Below are 14,899 nucleotides of genomic sequence, written 5' to 3' on the forward strand. Positions count from 1 at the left end.
AACAGAAAAAAATGGAAATCGAAAACTATAATTTTTCAATTCAAAACTAAAGTATACAGAATTTTTTTTTCTGTCAATATAATCATAACCAAAAACTTAGCCAACAGAAAAAAATGGAAATCGAAAACTATAATTTTTCAATTCAAAACTAAAGTATACAGAATTTTTTTTTCTGTCAATATAATCATAACCAAAAACTTAGCCAACAGAAAAAAATGGAAATCGAAAACTATAATTTTTCAATTCAAAACTAAAGTATACAGAATTTTTTTTTCTGTCAATATAATCATAACCAAAAACTTAGCCAACAGAAAAAAATGGAAATCGAAAACTATAATTTTTCAATTCAAAACTAAAGTATACAGAATTTTTTTTTCTGTCAATATAATCATAACCAAAAACTTAGCCAACAGAAAAAAATGGAAATCGAAAACTATAATTTTTCAATTCAAAACTAAAGTATACAGAATTTTTTTTTCTGTCAATATAATCATAACCAAAAACTTAGCCAACAGAAAAAAATGGAAATCGAAAACTATAATTTTTCAATTCAAAACTAAAGTATACAGAATTTTTTTTTCTGTCAATATAATCATAACCAAAAACTTAGCCAACAGAAAAAAATGGAAATCGAAAACTATAATTTTTCAATTCAAAACTAAAGTATACAGAATTTTTTTTTCTGTCAATATAATCATAACCAAAAACTTAGCCAACAGAAAAAAATGGAAATCGAAAACTATAATTTTTCAATTCAAAACTAAAGTATACAGAATTTTTTTTTCTGTCAATATAATCATAACCAAAAACTTAGCCAACAGAAAAAAATGGAAATCGAAAACTATAATTTTTCAATTCAAAACTAAAGTATACAGAATTTTTTTTTCTGTCAATATAATCATAACCAAAAACTTAGCCAACAGAAAAAAATGGAAATCAAAAACTATAATTTTTCAATTCAAAACTAAAGTATACAGAATTTTTTTTTCTGTCAATATAATCATAACCAAAAACTTAGCCAACAGAAAAAAAATGGAAATCGAAAACTATAATTTTTCAATTCAAAACTAAAGTATACAGAATTTTTTTTTCTGTCAATATAATCATAACCAAAAACTTAGCCAACAGAAAAAAATGGAAATCGAAAACTATAATTTTTCAATTCAAAACTAAAGTATACAGAATTTTTTTTTCTGTCAATATAATCATAACCAAAAACTTAGCCAACAGAAAAAAATGGAAATCGAAAACTATAATTTTTCAATTCAAAACTAAAGTATACAGAATTTTTTTTTCTGTCAATATAATCATAACCAAAAACTTAGCCAACAGAAAAAAATGGAAATCGAAAACTATAATTTTTCAATTCAAAACTAAAGTATACAGAATTTTTTTTTCTGTCAATATAATCATAACCAAAAACTTAGCCAACAGAAAAAAATGGAAATCGAAAACTATAATTTTTCAATTCAAAACTAAAGTATACAGAATTTTTTTTTCTGTCAATATAATCATAACCAAAAACTTAGCCAACAGAAAAAAAATGGAAATCGAAAACTATAATTTTTCAATTCAAAACTAAAGATTAACAGAATATTTTCTTCTGTTAATATATTCATAACCAAAAACTTAGCCAACAGAAAAAAATCTGGAAATCGAAAACTATAATATTTTAATTCAAAACTAAAGATTAACAGAATTTTTTCTTCTGTCAATATATTCATAACCAAAAACTTAGCCAACAGAAAAAATTGGAAATCGAAAACTATAATTTTTTAATTCAAATCTATAGAAGTACAATATTTTTTCTTCCCTCAATATAATCATAACCAAAAACTTAGCCAACAGAAAAAATTGGAAGTCGAAAACTACAATTTTTTAATTCAAAACTAAAGATTAACAGAATTTTTTCTTCTGTCAATATATTCATAACCAAAAACTTAGCCAACAGAAAAAAATTGGAAATCGAAAACTAGAATTTTTTAGTTCAAAACTAAAGATTAACAGAATATTTTCTTCTGTCAATATATTCATAACCAAAAACTTAGCCAACAGAAAAAAAATTGGAAATCGAAAACTAGAATTTTTTAATTCAAATTTATAGAATCACAATCTTTTTTTCTTCCCTCAATATATTCATAACCAAAAACTTAGTCAACAGAAAAAAATTGGAAATCGAAAACTATTATTTTTTAATTCAAATCTATAGAATCACATTCTTTTTTCTTCCCTCAATATATACATAACCAAAAACTTAGCCAACAGAAAAAAATTGGAAATCGAAAACTAGAATTTTTTAATTCAAATCTATATAATTAAAATCTTTTTTCTTCCCTCAATGTATTCATAACCAAAAACTTAGCCAACAGAAAAAATTGCAAATCGAAAACTACAATTTTTTAATTCAAAACTAAAGATTAACAGAATTTTTTCTTCTGTCAATATCTTCATAACCAAAAACTTAGTCCACAGAAAAAAAAAATTCAAATAAAAAATCTATAGAATAACACTTTTTTTTTCTTCGCTCGGACTTTTTCTTCCCTCAATAAATTCATAACCCAAAACTTTATCCACAGAAAAAATATCAAATAGAAAATCTATAGATTAACGGACTTTTTTCTTCCCTCAATGTATTCATAACCCAGAACATGCCCAACAGATAAAAAAAAATCAATGAAATACCACCCAGGTTAATTTTCTTGACATAGAGAGACCCCAAGATTGTTTACAGAGCGAGTCTCCATAATACGCCTCCTCCTTCTATGGGCGACTGAATATCGATTATTTCTCCTTATGGGAACCCATTTGAATGTGATGTTCATCATTTCGATTTCAGTTCATCAAGATAAGGCGAAGCTCCTCCTTGCAGTTAATGGTCTAGGGAGCGTCCATGGGGGAGGAGATCGTGTTCTGGTAATGTTTCTTATTACTTTTTTTTTTTTTTGGGGGGGGGGTTATGAGTGCCAGAGGCAAATTATGATCTTTAAGTTTTTGTTTTAAAGGTTCCTCATGACTAGCAGAAGAGGGATCGTGACAATGCCCCAGAGACTGATTATAAGAGGGAGAAGATCATACTCCAGTAATGTTTCTTATTATGAACTGTTTTTTTTTTTTTTTTTTTTTTTGAAGGTTGGTCATGAGTGCCACAGGCAAATTATGATGTTATATATATATATATATATATATATGTATATATATATATATATATACATACATATGTATATATTTCAAGTATATAAATACATATATATGTATATATATATATATATATATATATATATATACATATTTATATACATATACTATATATATATATACATATACATATACATACATACCTCTATCGAACACAACCGCCTAACTAAACCAGGGGAAAACGAAGGCTCCATCTTATTCTTCTTCTTCTTGTTCTTCTTTCCCAGACTACTGCAGCTTTAGTTCGGCTTAAACCAGAACCATTAATGACACGGCCTTATTGTCAGTTAGAAAGTCCTGCTTCTTAATTGAAATTTACAGTCAGTTGGAAGTAGGAACTCGAAAAACTTGGGAGGAAGAAAGACGAACCAGCCAGATGGACGAGGCGTTCTGGGAGGAACGGTTTCGGAAATGTATAACAAGTGACAGTCACCAAAGCCTAATTTCAATAGAGTATTTGTATGCTTTGTGTCTGGGTAAGTCCTTTTATTAGATATGTCAATAATAAGATAAGTAGGATTAGCTTTTTTCCTTTATAATTTAAATTTCAGGTTTCATTTACTACTCGGCTGAAATGCATAGAACTTAAGATTTACATTTTACTGAACTGATAATCATAGTGACAAACAATTTTAAATGACAAAGGTAATAAACTTCAAATGACAAAGGTAACAAACTTCAAGTGCTCAAGGAAATAAATTTTAGGTGACAAAGGTAACAAACTTCACATGAGAATGCAATAAACTTCAAATGACAAAGGTAACACACTTCAAATGAGAATGCAATAAACTTCAAATGACAAAGGTAACAAACTTCAAGTGCCCAAGGTAATAAACTTTAAATGACAAAGGTAACAAACTTCAAGTGCTCAAGGTAATAAATCTTGAATGGCAAAGGTAACAAACTTCAAGTAGCCAAGGTAACAAACTTCAAGTGCTCAAGGTAATAAATCTTAAATGGCAAAGGTAACAAACTTCTAATAGAATGCATATACTTCAAATGACAAAGGTAATAAACTTCAGTGATGCCGTAGTATTTTCACATATCTCCTTTGGTTTAGAAATAAACTTCAGATTGGGACAAAAGAAAGGGTTCAGAAAATCTGAAAGAAGCTATAATTTTTTAGTGGCAGGATTTTTTTTTTTTCTTCTTTTTTACAGAGGCACCCCTTAAGGGTAAAAAGACTGAAAAACCTTCAGGGGAGACAGGAGCGAACTTATCAAGCAATCTCAAAACCTCTTTGATATAGGAATCTAGTTGTCTAGACAGTGCAGAGCCACTCTGATAGAGGAATATACTTGTCCAGACAGTGCAGGGCCTCTTTGACAGAGGAATCTATTCGTGCAGAAACTGCAAAGCCTCTCTGCTATAGGAATCTACTTGTCTAGACAGTTCAAAGCCTCTCTGATATAGGAATCTACTTGTCCAGATAGCGCAGAGCATCTCTGCTATAGGAATCTACTTGTCCAGACAGTTCAAAACCTCTGATATGGGAATGTAGTTGTCCAAACAGTGCAGAGCCTCTCTGATAGAGGAATATACTTGTCCAGACAGTGCAGGGCCTCTTTGACAGAGGAATCTATTCGTGCAGAAACTGCAAAGCCTCTCTGCTATAGGAATCTACTTGTTTAGACAGTTCAAAGCCTCTCTGATATAGGAATCTACTTGTCCAGACAGTGCAGAGCCTCTGATATAGGAATCTAGTTGTCCAGACAGTGCAGAACCTCTTTGATATGGGAATCTACTTGTTCAGACAGTGCAGAGCCTCTGATATAGGAATCTAGTTTGTCCAGACAGTGCAGAACCTCTTTGATATAGGAATCTACTTGTTCAGACAGTGCAGAGCCAATTTGATAGAGGAATCAACTAGTGCAGATAATGCAAAGCCTCTCTGCTCTAGGAATATACTAGCCCAGACAGTTCAAAGCCTCTCTGATATAGGAATCTACTTGTCCAAACAGTGCAGAGCCTCTCTGCTATAGGAATCTACTGGTCCAGACAGTTCAAAACCTCTGATATAGGAATCTACTTGTCCAGAGTGCAGAGCCTCTTTGATATAAGAATCTACTTGTTCAGACAGTGCAGAACCAATTTGATAGAGGAATCTACTTGTCCAGACAGTGCAGAGCCTCTTTGATAGAGGAATCTACTTGTCCAGACAGTGCAGCGCCTCTTTGATAGAGGAATCTACTTGTCCAGACAGTGCAGAGCCTCTTTGATATAGGAATCTATTTGTCCAGAAACTACAAAGCCTCTTTGACACAGGAGTCCATTTGTCAAGAACTTACAAAGCCTCTTTAATATGGAATCCAGTTTTCCAGAAACTGCAAAGCATCTGTTCCTGGCAAAGCTATAACCCTACTTGGAAAGGAAAGATGCTATAAGCCTGAAGGGTCCAACAGGGAAAATAGGCCCGTTGGAAAAGGAAATAAGGAAACAAATAAACTACAAGAGTATTAATGAACAATATAAAATATCTTAGAAACAGCAACAATTTAAAATAAATCTTTCATATATCAGATATAGAGAGACTCAGGTCAGCCTGTATAACATAAAAACATTCAATGCAAGTTTGAACTTTGAAAGCTCCACTAGAAAATTCTTTTTATAAAGTGAATAGTAAGTCTCCTTCTACTGTCTGAGCAAAGATCTAGCAATGATTTTAGTCTTCTGAAAGAGTTTTAAACGTTATTAAGGTTGTATGCAAAAAGATCTGACAGTGATCTTTACTGTATCTCCCGATAACCTATTTTCTTGGCTATGGATGCTCTACTTCTAACACCCCACACCCATAGGGTTTAAACCCAACCATGTGCCATGTGGCCATTACCTTAAATGCTTCTGCTTTTTACCTTAGATTACCTTAAAACATTTTCCAATTTCCTTAAAATTTTAGGGAATAAAACTAAAATTACCTTAGAATCACCTTGAAACCATGAAAATTACTTCAAACTAAGGTAATCACCTTCAAGGTTTAAACCCCGCCCACATTCTACAACAGCTAATACACCAGCCATCATTTTCGTAATTATTCTAATTCATGCAAATGTATACAATCCAACCAGAGACGACAGTCATCATGAAGCACTTTTTTTTTTTCTTTTTTTTATCCCAGGTCATTTCCAAGCGTCCAGTTCCAGTTGACTTCCAGCTTCCAGCTTCCTGGATCGCAGTAATGCATTTGCTCTTCTTGAAAAAATGTCGCTGGTTCCATTTCCAGCCGATAAAATCTCTTTTATACTACCGCTTAATGGACGAGAAACTATCTGATACATTTGGGTTCTATTTGGAGATTCTCCTTTCGCCAGGAGAAACTGTGCGATGAAGAACTAGATTTCTTATCCATTTTCCTTATGGGGTGAGATGTTTATCGATAAATATTTATGTTTTATACATTATGAGTGTATGCGACCCGTCAAAAATGACAGTTACATATTTGGGTAGATATGCACACTTACGCAGACACAGATTGAACCCAAAGATAGTTTGGGCAATTTGGGGGAGATTGTTGTTTTCCGAGTGGTTGTTTTTCAGCGTGACCTGTATCGCCATGATCAGCAAAGCTGTACTAGTCAGGATCACCCTTACTAAGTTGGTTTCTTATGAGCGATCAGACAAAAATCTCTTAACATCACCAATCCACACTGGCCAGCGTGGTGATGAAAACTGGCCAAACCCCAGACTTGAATAAGGACAAGTCTGAGGTTTTTTTGTCAAGCAGTGGACTAGAAACGGGTGCATTTGTTATTGTATGTATATTTATGTGGGTATATATATTTATATTTATATATATATATATATATATATATATTTTATATATATATATATATAATATATATATATAAAGAGAGAGAGAGAGAGAGAGAGAGAGAGAGAGACTTTCTCTTAATCATATAGGAGATATATTAACAAATTTACAACTCTAAATGACTCGCACCTCAAATCACTAACGTGACTTTACCATAGGAACAGTATTATTCCTCCAAGATGACTCCCTACCCCCATCCCCAGGGGGGAGGGTAGGGGGAGGGGAGGGGGAGGGGGGTCTCACCCCCCTCCCTCCGATATGCCACTCTTAATTACGCAGACGAGATGATCAGCACCACAAAACAAAAACCAATCAAATATCCCTTTACCAATTAGCTACTTCCGACCAAACGCGTCCAGATTCCAAAATCCCTCTCCCTACCTCTCTCTCCCTCTCCCTTTCTTCCCTCCCTACTCCCTCCCTACCTTCTCCTCCCCCTCCATAGGCAACTCGTTCTCAAGTGTGGAATGTGGACGCGCTCCAGTGAATTTCCAAAGGAGAAGAAGAAGAAGAAGAAAAAAAATTATAGTCCCTAAAAGGTCCCATTGGGGGACGCCATGACAAAAATTATTTCTTCCTCGTGGTTTCTTTTTGTGTCAGGGGGATTTCTCAACGTCTGCTCTCCTCTCTCTCTCTCCTCTCTCTCTCTCTCTCCTCTCTCACACAGACACACACATACAGCATGTTTAAATATATGGTAATATGCATGATGGAAATCATAAATTATATTCCATATATAAGAAAAGATTCTCTCTCTCTCTCTCTCTCTCTCTCTCTCTCTCTCTCTCACACACACACACACAGACACACACATTATTACTATCATTACTAGCCAAGCTACAACCCTAGTTGGAAAAGCAAGATGCTATAAGCATGTTTAAATATTTGATAATATGCATGATGAAAATCATATATTATATTCCATATATAAGAAAAGACTCTCTCCTCTCTCCTCTCGCTCTCTCTCTCTCTCTCTCTCTCTCTCTCTCTCTCTCACAGACACACACATTATTACTATCATTACTAGGCCAGCTACAACCCTAGTTGGAAAAGCAAGATGCTATAAGCATGTCTAAATATTTGATAATATGCATGATAAAAATCATATAATATATTTCATATATAAGACAAGATTCTCTCTCTCTCTCTCTCTCTCTCTCTCTCTCTCACACACACACACACAGACACACACATTATTACTATCATTACTAGCTAAGCTACAACCCTAGTTGGAAAAGCAAGATGCTATAAGCATGTCTAAATATTTGATAATATGCATGATAAAAATCATATAATATATTTCATATATAAGACAAGATTCCTCTCTCTCTCTCTCTCTCTCTCTCCTCTCTCACACACACACACACACACACAAGCATATATATATTCTCTCTCTCTCTCTCTCTCTCTCTCTCTCTCTCTCTCTCATGATTTTCCCTTAAAACAACATACATCAAAAGTCTAAAGACTTCCATATTGACCTCTCTCTCTCTCTCTCTCTCTCTCTCTCTCTCTCTCTCCTTAAATACCAACAAGTGAATTAGAAACAGGGATTTGAATATGCGTCCCAACACCCCGGCATTTCTACGAGGGTCGGTTCTCTTCACACATGACAGAACACTGCTCGCCAATACATCTGCCTCAGACGAACCACGAGGAATCAATGACTCCATTCAAAAGCTGATTAAAGGTTATATTCAATGACTCTATTCAAAAGCTGATTAAAGGTTACATTCATTGACTCGATTCAAAAGCTGATTAAGGGTTGCATTCATTGATTTGATTCAAAAGCTGATTAAAGGTTACATTCATTGACTCGATTCAAAAGCTGATAAAAGGTTATATTCAATGACTCTATTCAAAAGCTGATTAAAGGTTACATTCATTGACTCGATTCAAAAGATGATTAAAAGTTACATTCAATGACTCCATTCAAAAGCTGATTATAGGTTACATTCAATGACTCGATTCAGAAGCTGATAAAAGTTTATATTCAATGACTCGATTCAAAAGCTGATTAAGGGTTACATTCAATGACTCAATTCAAAAGCTGATTAAAGGTTACATTCATTGATTCGGTTCAAAAGGTGATTAAGGGTTACAATCAATAATTTGATTCAAAATGTTATTAAAGGTTACATTCAATGACTCGATTCAAAAGCTGATTAAAGGTTACATTCATTGATTCGGTTCAAAAGGTGATTAAGGGTTACAATCAATAATTTGATTCAAAATGTTATTAAAGGTTATATTCAATGACTCGATTCAAAAGCCGATTATAGGTTACATTCAATGACTCGATTCAAAAGCTGATTAAAGGTTACATTCAATGACTCGATTCAAAAGCTGATTAAAGGTTACATTCAATGACTCGATTCAAAAGCTGATTAAGGGTTGCATTCATTGATTTGATTCAGAAGCTGATAAAAGGTTATATTCAATGACTCTATTCAAAAGCTGATTAAAGGTTACATTCAATGACTCGATTCAAAAGCTGATTAAAGGTTACATTCAATGACTTGATTCAAAAGCTGATTAAGGGTTGCATTCATTGATTTGATTCAAAAGCTGATTAAAGGTTACATTCAATGACTTGATTCAAAAGGTTTCAAAAGCTGATTATAGGTTACATTCAATGACTCGATTCAAAAGCTGATTAAAGGTTACATTCAATGACTCGATTCAAAAGCTGATTAAAGGTTACATTCAATGACTCGATTCAAAAGCTGATTAAAGGTTACATTCAATGACTCGATTCAAAAGCTGATTAAAGGTTACATTCAATGACTCGATTCAAAAGCTGATTAAAGGTTACATTCAATGACTCGATTCAAAAGCTGATTAAAGGTTACATTCAATGACTCGATTCAAAAGCTGATTAAGGGTTGCATTCATTGATTTGATTCAAAAGCTGATTAAGGGTTGCATTCATTGATTTGATTCAGAAGCTGATAAAAGGTTATATTCAATGACTCTATTCAAAAGCTGATTAAAGGTTACATTCAATGACTCGATTCAAAAGATGATTAAAGGTTACATCCAATGACTCGATTCAAAAGCTGATAAAAGGTTATATTCAATGACTCGATTCAAAAGCTGATTAAAGGTTACATTCATTGACTCGATTCAAAAGGTTATTAAAGGTTACATTCAATGACTCGATTCAAAGGGTTATTAAAGGTTACATTCAATGACTCGATTCAAAAGGTTATTAAAGATTACATTCAATGACTCTATCAAAAAGCTGATTATAGGTTATATTCAATGACTCGATTCAAAAGCTGATTAAGGGTTACATTCAATGACTCGATTCAAAAGCTGATTAAAGGTTACATTCAATGACTCGACTCAAAAGCTGATTATAGGTTACATTCAATGACTCAATTCAAAAGCTGATTAAAGTTTACATTCAATGACTTGATTCAAAAGCTGATTAAGGGTTGCATTCAATGACTCGATTCAAAAGCTGATTAAAGGTTACATTCAATGACTTGATTCAAAAGCTGATTAAAGGTTACAATCAAAGAGTCAATCACAAAAAAAAATCAGACTTCTTTATTTAACAATGATTCGTCCATTAGAAAGAGAAGGGAAAAACGCAAAGAAATATCTCATTGAAGTTTTTCTTGATAAGATCAAGCAAGCTATAGTATGAGAGAGAGAGAGAGAGAGAGAGAGAGAGAGAGAGAGATCTGACCAGTCCTACATTAGTCATCTCCTTCCAAGAATTTACACAGGAATGAGAACCAAGAGAGCGAGAAAATTAACTCACAAAATATGACAAAGGTAAGAACCTTATAGGACAGAGGGGTGTTCAAAAAGTAGGTGGACAGTATAAGGAATAGGTTTATATATCGGCTTTTGTATTTTGGTTCATAATAAAATTTAATTGTCAATGCAATAATTGTGTTAGTAAATATAATTGTATGTATATGTAATCTCAAAATAAATGTAATCATTTACTGTCCACCTATTTTTGGACCACCCTGTGATATATATATATATATATATATATATTATATATATATATATATATATATATATTTACTGTAATCATGTCTGTGTATACTGTATATAATATATCCAAGATCATGATAAGCATAATAGTGATAAATAACCTTTACACACACCAAATATATACCCATCAAATTCAGACATTTTATAACTGTATGTATATGTAATTTCAAAACAAATATAATCAATTACTGTCCACATACTTTTGGACCTTCCTGTATGTATATGTGTGTGTGTGTATATATATATATATATATATATATTCATATTTATATACAGTATATATTTATGAGTGTATATATATATATATATATGTATATTTATATATATACTGTATATATGTCTGTGTATATACAATACGATCATGACAAACATAATAGTAATAAAATATTTACACTACTGTATTACAGTATCAAAATATACCCATAACATGCAGACATTTTAAACAACATAACCAAAAGACTATTTCCTTCCACAAAACCGAAAAAAGAATGTGAAAATGTGAAAAGGCAACTCAACAAATTCAAAAATAGTGTGAAAATGTCTCGGCCATTTTAGGAACTTTATAAAAAAAAAGTTTCAAAAGTTCAGAGTAAAAAAAGGGAGTATAAAATTGGCAATGTCATCAGCAAGCGATCAGACTCCTTCTGATGGAAATCTCAATTATATTTTACTTCCAATGAAGTCCAGAAGGCTAAAAAAAAAAAAGAAAAATCTGATGGAATAGAAAGGGAAAAAGGAAAAACAGGAAAATTAACAGTGTAAAAAAAAAACTCCTTTATTTTAAGAAAGGAAAAGTTTTTCACAGCTGATATCTTATCTGATAGAATAGAAGGGGAAAAAGGAAAAACAGGAAAATTACCAGAAAGTGTGAAAAAAATTCCTTTATTTTAATAAAGGATATTTTTTTACAGCTAATATTTTCAATGAAATCGCTAACTTTGCAAGGCAATATATAAAAGAAAACCTGATAGAATAGAAAGGGAAAAAGGAAAAACAGGAAAATTAACAGAAAGTGTAAAATAAAATCCTTTATTTTAATAAAGGAAAAGTGTTTCACAGCTGATATTTTCAATGAAATCTCTAACTCCAGTAGGAAAAATAAAAAAAATAGAATAAAAGGAAAAAGGAAAACAGGAAAATTATCAGAAAGTGTAAAGAATTTTTCCTTTATTAAACAGCTAATATTTCCAGAGAAATTTTTAACTCAGTAAGGAAAATTTTTTCAAAAATCTGATAAAACAGAAGGGATAAAGAAGGAAAAAAAGAAAATAACCAATAAAAACGTGGACGAATTAGGCACATAAAATAGAAAGGAAAAAGAAGGAAAACCAAGAAAATGACCAATATAAAACTGGACAAATTAGCCAGGGAGAATAGAAGGAAAAAAGGAAAAACAGGAAAATGACTCCCTGATGAAGTAGACGAATTAGACAGATAAAATAGAAAGGAAAAAGAAGGAAAACCAAGAAAATAACCAATATAAAATTGAACAAATTAGCCAGACAAAATAGAAGGAAAAAAAGGAAAAACAGGAAAATAACCCCGTAATGAAGTACACGAATTAGGCAAATAAAATTGATGAAAAAAAAGGAAAAAAAAAGAAAAATATCCTATAAAAAAGTGGACGAATTAAGCAATGATATCTGTCTTAACATGCCGTTAAGTAACACCACCTGGGTACTAAGGGGGCGAGCACCCGGGTGGGGGGGAGCAGGGGGGGGGGGGGGAAGGAATGTCCCTAATAGGAGATGGGCAAAGAAGGGCATGGCCGTTTCAAGTCACCGTTAAGTGTAGCGGTCCGCAAGGTAATCCAGTATCCTACTTTCGGAGGGCAAGGACTCTCTCTCTCTCTCTCTCTCTCTCTCTCTCTCTCTTTTGACTGCCAAGGGTGAGGCTGCCAGACACCGTCCCTCAACGTCTTCAGGGCAAAGCCCTTAGAGCTGAAGGATTCTGGATTAGGTCCTTTCAAAAGAAGGTGGAGGTCAATTCAAAAGATGTGTTAAGGATTATTTTGATTATATATTAGTTATAATCATTATCGATTCGCTATGATCATTATGAAAGAGTTATATTAATCGTGATTTAGTTATTATCCTTATTAACTAGTTATATTAATGATGAATTAGTTATACACACACACACACACACGCATATATATACATATATATACTGTATATATGTATGTATGGATATATATATATATATATATATATATATATACATATATATAAATATATATATATATATATATATATATATATATCTATAGATATATATGTAAATACATATATATATATATATATATATGTAAATACATATATATATATATATATATATATATATATATTTGATCATATAATATACAAACACATATATATGTACGCAGATATATCTTTATATATATATATATATATATATATATATATATATATATATATATACACATATAAATATATAAATATATAAATATTTTATATATATATATATATATATAGATATAGATATATATGAATATATATATATATATATATATAGATATATTTATAAATATATATATATACAGACATATATATACATATATATATATATATAAAACATAAATATATATTACATATAAAGGCATATATACTCATATACTATGTATATATAACCACACACACGTACACACAGACACACACACACATATATATGTATATATATATATATATATATATATATGTATATATATATATATATATACATATATATATATACATATATATACATATACATACATACATCAAACAACTCACTAACTACCTTCTTTAAAATAAATCAACCCAGACTAACCAGGCAATTCCTCGCAAGTTCCCCATTTTCCCAAGACCCTCGCATCATTTTTCCACATCTCCCGAGATTTCTACACGACAGAAGATGAGAACGTAAGATAGTCCACCGTCTATGAAATGACGGAGAAGCTTCTGGGAGGAGGTGGAGAAGCAAGAAACTCGAGTTTTCGTCTGTGAATATTTCTTTTTGATTTATATTGGAAGATTATAGGAAAAGACAAATTTGGGAGGATTGACTGAGATGTGATTAGTGATAATTCTTATTGTTAATTATTACTATCATTATTATTTATTATTAATAATTGTTATTATCATCAATAATAATAATTATTATTGTTATCATTATCATTATTGATAATTTATATTATGAAAAATTATTACTGTTATTATTAATTATGCATTATGTGTATATCATTATTATCATTATCATAATTAATTATAATCATTATTAATAAGTTATATTATTTAAAAATATTATTGCTATTACTATTATTAATTATGTATTGTATGTATTTTCTGTGAATTATTTGTTGTTATAAGTAATTAATAAAGATAAAGCGTCTATATATATATATATATATATATATATAAAATTTATATATATATATATATATATATGTATATATATATAGTTTATAGTATATATCAAAGATTTATTTTAATGTTATTATTGTTCTTTATCTTCTCTTGTTCATTTCCTTATTTACTTTTCTCACCGGGCTATTTTCCGTGTTGGAGCCTTTGGGCTTATAGAACTCTGCTTTTCCAACTAGGGTTGTAGCTTAGCAAGTAATAATAATAATAATAATAATAATAATAGTAATAACAATAGTAATAACAATAGTAATAATAATAATAATAATAATAATAATAATAATATTCTAAGATCAGTAACAATATTAAAATAGATCTTTCATATAAAAACTATAAAAACAGACTTATGTCAACCTGGTGTTTGCCAGTCGGGGGTTCGAGTCCCGCTCAGTCTCGTTAGTACCATTAGTGTCTGCAACCTTACCATCCTTGTGAGCTGGGGTTGGGGGATTTAAGG

This window comes from Palaemon carinicauda, chromosome 23 (assembly GCF_036898095.1).
Source record: "Palaemon carinicauda isolate YSFRI2023 chromosome 23, ASM3689809v2, whole genome shotgun sequence".
Taxonomy (NCBI): Eukaryota; Metazoa; Arthropoda; class Malacostraca; order Decapoda; family Palaemonidae; genus Palaemon; species Palaemon carinicauda.